This window comes from Arachis ipaensis, chromosome B09, assembly GCF_000816755.2.
Source record: "Arachis ipaensis cultivar K30076 chromosome B09, Araip1.1, whole genome shotgun sequence".
Lineage (NCBI taxonomy): Eukaryota > Viridiplantae > Streptophyta > Magnoliopsida > Fabales > Fabaceae > Arachis > Arachis ipaensis.
In genome coordinates, this window is record NC_029793.2 from 22,386,785 (window position 1) to 22,394,484 (window position 7,700).

General features: G+C 42.6%; 1 long non-coding RNA gene across 1 annotated transcript in view; it reads right to left on the minus strand.

Annotated features, from left to right (window-relative positions):
• Positions 1,564-7,700, minus strand: part of LOC110266507 — an 18,047-nt gene continuing 11,910 nt past the window's right edge. The window contains exon 3 of the long non-coding RNA XR_002353913.1: positions 1,564-1,574. This is a non-coding gene — a long non-coding RNA (uncharacterized LOC110266507). The remainder of the gene's footprint in view (positions 1,575-7,700) is intronic.

Genomic DNA, 7,700 nt, shown 5'->3' on the forward strand with positions numbered 1-7,700 from the left:
GATTTCTCTTTGAATATTTGTATAGTTGGCCCGGCTTGTGGGCTTTGAAACTCTTTATTTGTAGTTTGAATATTTTGCTGACTGTTGATATTCCTTTTGGTTGCTTGTTTAGCAACTTCTATCTTGAAAAAACAACAAGTAGCTTTTATGCTTTTGATCCTGACCCCGAAGCTTTATAATATTGTATTTCATATCATGCTTGTTTGTCTTAGCATTTTTTGAAAATGTCGGAGCCTTCGGCCTCTTTGAATTGGGTTGGATCCTTTGTGGTCGTGAAGGGGTGGTTCCAACTTGTTTCTTGGTTTTCTTGCTTCTTGCTTGTATTTCTATCGATCCATAGCCGATTTCTTTGCGTTGGTCCTCTTTCCAGTTACTTTTGCAGTCCTCTGTCTTGGACCTTTGTTAGGTCTTTTTCAGAGACTACTTTATAACTCTTTTTGTAGGAGGTCGACTTCTTTATGTCGTCCTTTTCCAAGTTATTTTTGTAATCCTCTTTTTTGGACCTTTGTCAGGTCTCTTTCAGGGATTACTTTTATAACTTGTTTGTAGGGGACCGACTTCGTTAGGTCGATCTCTTCTAAGTTATTTTTGTAATCCTCTTTCTTGGACCTTTGTCAGGTCTCTTTCAGGGATTACTTTTATAACTTGTTTGTAGGGAACCGACTTCGTTAGGTCGATCTCTTCTAAGTTATTTTTGTAATCCTCTTTCTTGGACCTTTGTCAGGTCTCTTTCAGGGATTATTTTTATAACTTGTTTGTAGGGGACCGACTTCGTTAGGTCGATCTCTTCTAAGTTATTTTTGTAATCCTCTTTCTTGGACCTTTGTCAGATCTCTTTCAGGGATTACTTTTATAACTTGTTTGTAGGGGACCGACTTCGTTAGGTCGATCTCTTTTAAGTTATTTTTGTAATCCTCTTTCTTGGACCTTTGTCAGATCTCTTTCAGGGATTACTTTTATAACTTGATTGTAGGGGACCGACTTCGTTAGGTCGATCTCTTCTAAGTTATTTTTGTAATCCTCTTTCTTGGACCTTTGTCAGATCTCTTTCAGGGATTACTTTTATAACTTGATTGTAGGGGACCGACTTCGTTAGGTCGATCTCTTCTAAGTTATTTTTGTAATCCTCTTTCTTGGACCTTTGTCAGATCTCTTTCAGGGATTACTTTTATAACTTGTTTGTAGGAGACCGACTTCATTAGGTCGATCTCTTCTAAGTTATAGCAATTCCTCTTTTATAGGGTTGGCCAGACCTCTTTCCAGGGATTTGCTGATAACTTGGGTTGACTTGGTCCGACTTCTTAACGTCGGCCAGTCTTTAAGTTATTATTTAGCAATCCATAAGACCTCGTCAGGTTCTTTTTCGGATCACTTTCGATAACTTCTTACATTATTTTGTGTTCATTTTTTCCGATTTGTAGAAGGTGGTTTCTGTCTTTGTTTGGTCGACCTTTAGATGAATCGCGTTTTCATCTTTATTGGTCTTCCATCGTGATCGTGCAGTGAATCTGTTTTTCACTTTCTGCCGATCTGTTGCTTTATAATCGGGTGATGAATGCTTCAGATTAAAGCATCTTGAGAATTTGTAGAATATATAAAATATATTTTATTCAAAAGGAAATGCAAATATATACATGCGGGAGTTTTTCATCCCTTTCAGTCGAATAATTTCTGGATCTCAACTTGGTGCCTAATTAAAAAACCTTTTCAGGAAAAAGAGTGCACCTTATGACGAGATCTTCTAGCTATAGTACCTTCTTAGGTTGCGTGTGTGCCATGATCTAGGAAGCTCTCGTCCATCGAGTTCGGACAGTCTGTAGTAGCCCTTTCCAAGTACTTCTGTAACTCGGTAGGGTCCTTTCCAGTTTGCTTCCAGCTTTCCTTCTCCAGGTCGAGTTGTTCCAATGTCATTTCGGATTAGGATGAGATCATTCTCAGCAAAACTTCTTGGCACTACCCTTTGATTATATCTTGAAGCCATTCAGCGTTTTAGCGCTTCTTCCCTGATTCGAGCTCTTTCTTGGACTTCTGGAAGTAAGTCGAGCTCTTCTCTTTGAAGTTGGGAGTTGGCTTGTTCATTGTAGTGGACCACTCTAGGGGACCCTTCCTCGACCTCTACTGGGATCATTGCCTCCACTCCGTACGCTAATTGAAATGGTGATTCGTTTGTGGTAGAATGTGGTGTTATTCGATATGCCCATAGGACTTGTGGGAGTTCTTCGGCCCAAGCTCTCTTTGCTTCTTACAGTCTCCGCTTCAGTCCAGCCAATATGACTTTGTTGGCAGCTTCGGCCTGTCCATTGGCTTGAGGATGTTCGACGGAGGTGAACTGGTGTTTTATGTTCAAGTTGGTAGCTAGTTTTCTGAAACCTGCATCTGTGAATTGAGTGCCATTGTCTGTGGTGATGGAGTGCGGGACTCCAAACCTTGTGACAATATTTCTATATAAGAATTTCTGGCTTCTTTGAGCAGTGGCGTTGGCTAGGAGCTCTGCCTCGATCCACTTTGTAAAATAGTCTATCCCAACTATGAGGAATTTGACTTGTCCCGATCCCTGAGGAAAGGGTCCGAGAAGGTCGAGTCCCCATTTTGCGAATGGCCAAGGTGAAGTTACACTGATGAGTTCTTCTGGTGGGGCAATGTGGAAGTTGGCATGTTTCTGGCATGGGGGACATGTCTTTACAAACTCTGTAGCTTCTTTTTGTAGAGTTGGCCAGTAAAATCCCGCCCGGAGTACCTTTTTGGTGAGAGCTTGTGCTCCGAGATGATTACCACAAATGCCGCTGTGTACTTCCTCTAAAACTTCCCTTGTGTTAGAGGTCGGCACACATTTTAACAACGGTATTGAGATCCCTCTCTTATATAGGGTGTTGTTTATGATAGTGTAATACTGAGCCTCCCGTTTTAACCTCTTTGCCTCCTTTTCATCTGTGGGGAGTGTTTCTGCTTTGAGGTAGTTAATTATGGGGGTCATCCATTCTTGGTCCTGACTTGTTTGGCTAGGACTTTTTCCTCTTCCGAGATTGACGGGTTTTGTAACATTTCTGAGATTGACGGGTTTGGTGCTAGCTAGTTTCGAGAGTGCGTCAGCTCGGGCATTTTGTTCGCGGGTATGTGACAGATCTTATATTCTCCGAGTTGTCCGAGCTGTTCCTTGGTTTTATCCAAATACTTTTTCATGGTGGGATCTTTGGCTTGGTAGCTCCCTGTTATTTGTGAGGTGATTACTTGTGAATCCCTGAAGATGTTGAGTTTTTGAGCTCCAACCTCCTTAGCTAGCTTCAAACCAGCTAGTAGCGCCTCATATTCTGCCTGGTTGTTTGAGGCCGAAAACCCAAATTTGAGGGAAAGCTCAACTTAGCTTCCTTGGTTGCTTTCTATTATCACACTTGCGCCGCTTCCGGTCTTATTCGAGGAACCGTCCACGTAGAGATTTCATTCTGTGGGGGTTTCCAGGGTATCTGTGAATTCCCCAATGAAGTCGGCCAAGTACTGTGATTTGATGGCTGTCCAAGCTTCATATTGGAGGTCAAACTCAGACAACTCGACTGCCCATTGTAAAATTCTGCCTGCTAGATCTGTTTTCTGCAATATCCCTTTTATGGGCTGGTCGGTTCGAACCTTAATGGTGTGAGCCTGGAAGTACGGGCGAAGTCGTCGAGATGTCAGTATGAGAGTGTAGGAAAACTTTTCTATTTTTTGGTAGTTTAGCTCGGATCCCTACAGCGCTTTACTAATGAAGTATACATGTTGTTACCCTTTGTCGTCCTCCCGAACCAGTGCTGAGGCTACTGCCCGACTTCCTACCGCAAGGTACAATGTGAGTGGTTCTTCCTTTCATGGTCGAGTTAGAATAGGTGGTTGTCCTAGGAAGTTTTTGAAATCCTGGAAGGCTTGCTCACATTCCTTTGTCCATTCGAAATTTTTTTCCTTTCTTTAAAGTGGCGTAGAAGGGGAGAGATCTTATCGCTGGTCCCGCTAAGAATCTGGATAAGGCTGCCAATCTCCCGTTGAGTTGTTGTACCTCTCTGACACAAGTTGGGCTCTTCATGTTAAGTATGGCCTGGCATTTGTCTGGATTAGCTTCAATTCCTCTTTGTGTGAGCATGAAACCTAAGAATTTGTCTGCTTCTACTGCAAAGGTGCATTTTGCAGGATTGAGTCGCATGTCGTGCTTCCATATAGTGTCGAACACTTGAGCCAGGTCGGACAATAATATCTCTTCGCTTTGTGTCTTTATTAACATATCGTCCACATAGACTTCCATGATTTTTCCGATGTGATCTGAGAAGACTTTATTCATTAGCCTTTGATAAGTAGCTCCCGCATTCTTGAGACCGAAAGGCATCACAATGTAGCAGTAATTTGCTTTTGGCATCAAAAACGAGGTCTTTTCTTGATCTGGTGGATACATGGGGATTTGGTTGTATCTGGAATATGCATCCATAAACGAGAGGTATCTATATCCGGAGGAAGCATCTACCAGAGCGTCGATACTTGGGAGTGGGTAAGGATCTTTTGGGCAGGCTTTGTTGAGGTTGGTGTAGTCGGTGCACATTTGCCACTTCTCATTTGATTTTTTCACCAAGACGACGTTAGCTAGCCATAGTGGGTACTTGACTTCTCTTATGAATCCTACCTCCAGTAGTGCTTGTACCTGTTCTTCCACAGCTTGGGATCGCTCTGGCCCAAGATTTCTTCGTCTTTGCTGTACCGGCCGAGATCCTGGATAGACCGCCAACTTGTGACACATTAGCTTGGGGTCTATGCCTGGCATGTCTGCAGATTTCCATGCAAAGAGATTGACATTATCTCACAAGAACTGTACTAGTAATTCCTTTCCATCTCCTTTCAGGATCGTGCCAATATTAGTCATTTTGTCCGAGGTGTCTCCGATCTAAACTTTCTCTATTTCACCTTCGGGCTGTGGACGGAGTTCTTCTCGTCTCTGGACTCCACCAAGCTCAATTGTATGGAACTCTTCTCCTCTGCCTCTGAGGTTTAGACTTTCGTTATAACAGCGGCGTGCCATCTTTTGATCTACTTTTATTGTGGCTATCCCCTCTGTAGTTGGGAATTTCATGCATAGATGTGGAGTTGAGACTATTGTGCCGAGTTGATTTAGTGTTGTCCGACCTATTAGGGCATTGTAGGCTGAACTCACGTCGACCACAATGTAGTCTATCTTGAGTGTTCTGGATTAGTTCCCTTTTCCGAAGGTTGTATGTAGTGACATGTATCCCAGTGGTTGTACTGGGATATCTCCCAATCCGAACAGGCTGTTCGGGTATGCTCTAAGCTCCTTTTCTTCTAAGCCGAGTTTGTCGAAGGCTGTTTTGAATAAGATGTCGGCAGAACTCCCTTGGTCTATTAATGTGCGGTGGAGATTGGTGCTTGCTAGTATGATGGTGATGACCATGGGATCGTCGTGTCCTGAGATGATACCGGATGCGTCTTCTTTGGTGAACGTGATCGCAGGGATGTCGGGTGCTTCCTCCTTTCCTTCGACATGATATACTTCTTTGAGGTATCTTTTGCGGGATGATTTGGAGATTCCACCTCCTGCGAATCCTCCATGTATCATATGGACATGTCTTTATGGCGTACGAGGTGATCGCTCAGCTCGTCCGACATCTTCATCTCTTTGTCTTTTTCTTTGCTCATCATCTCGGGTGGCCAGATACCGATTTAGTTTTCCTTCTCTTACTAATTTTTCTATGATGTTTTTTAAGTCGAAGCATTCGTTGGTAGAATGCCCTCGGACCCGATGATATTCACAGTATTCGTTCCGATTTCCTCCTCCTCTTTTGCCTTTGAGTGGTCGAGCTGGGGGTATCTTTTCTGTGTTACAGACTTCTTTGTAAATATCCACAAGGGACACCCGAAGAGGGGTGTAATTATGACTTTTTGATTTTTTCGCCCGTTCGATCTTCCTTCTTAACTCCGCCTATGTTACACTTGCAAACTTGTGGTGGAGGGAGGTGCTTTCCATGTGATTAGCGCCTATACACCGCAAGTGGGTTTGGATGAACAACACAAGATAAGGTTTTGGGAGGATCTAGAGAGTTTGGTTCAAGGCATACCTTTGGGAGATAAGATTTTCTTAGGAGGAGATTTAAATAGCCATGTTGGGAGAGAAGTGACTGGATATGGGAGTATTCACGGAGGCCATGGTTTCGGGGTGATCAATGCCGAGGGTAAAACTATTTTGGACTTTTCCTCAACTTTTGATCTTCTCATCGCAAATACATGTTTTAAAAAGAGAGACGAACATCTTATAACCTATAAGAGTGGCATGACAAGCTCTCAAATCGACTTCTTCTTGTTGAGGAGAGTCGACCGAAAATTTTGCATTAACTGTAAAATTATCCCGGGAGAGAGTTTAACAACACAACATAGGGTGCTCGTCATGGATTTTCGTGTTGAGCAAAAATTGAGGAAAAGACATCATGCGAAGAACCCAAGGACGAGGTGGTAGCGGATGAAAGGTGAGGAACAAAGAAGCTTCCTAAGACGGGTAGGAGAAGAGGCAAAGTGGGATGGGAATGGAAGCGCGGAAGAGATGTGGAGGGAGATGGTAGAAGTTATTAGAAGAACAGCAAAAGAAAGTTTTGGTGAATCTAAAGGAATAGAACCAAGAGATAAGGAGTCTTGGTGGTGGAATGCGAGTATACAAGAAAAGATAAAGATAAAAAGGGAATGCTTTAAAGAGTGGTCTTTATGCCGCAATGCAGATAACTGGGAAAAATATAAGGCGGCTAAGAAAGAGACAAAAGTGGCTATAAGTGAAGCAAGAACAAGAGCATATGAGGGTCTCTACCAGTCTTTGGGCACGAAAGAAGGAGAAAAAGGTATATATAGAATCGCAAAGAGTCGGGAAAGAAGAACGAGAGATTTGGATCAGGTTAAGTGCATAAAGGATAAGGATGGAGAAGTGTTGGCTCAAGAGGAGAAGATTAATGAAAGGTGAAAGAGCTACTTCTACGAGTTATTTAATGAGGGACAGAAGACTCTTCCGAGCCTTGGTCGATTATGCACAAGGGAAGAAGATCAAAACTTTGACTACTATCGAAGGATCCGAGACTTCGAGGTAAAAGAGGCTCTAAAGCAGATGAAAAATGGCAGGGCAGTAGGACCTGATAATATCCCGATTGAGGTTTGGAAGGGTCTTGGAGAAAAAGGCATCAACTGGTTAACCAAACTTTTTAATAAGATTTTAAGGTCAAAGAAGATGCCTAATGAGTGGAGAAAGAGCACCTTGGTACCTATCTACAAGAATAAGGGGGATATACAAAGTTGCGGAAACTATAGAGGGATTAAGCTTATGAGTCATACTATGAAGTTATGGGAAAGGGTGATAGAACGGAGGTTGAGAAAAGAGACACAAGTAACAGAGAACCAATTTGGATTTATGCCAGTCAGATCTACCACTGAAGCGATATACCTATTAAGAAGGATGATGGAGAGGTATCGTAGTAATAAAAAGGATCTACATACGGTGTTTATTGATTTGGAAAAAGCGTATGATAGGGTACCAATGGAGGTATTATGGAAGGTTTTAGAAAAGAGGAGAGTAAGGATCGCATATATTCAGGCAATTAAAGACATGTATGATGGGGCCACAACTAGTGGGAAGACTCAAGGTGGTGTGACAGAGGAATTCCCTATTGGTATAGGATTACACCAGGGATCATCCTTAA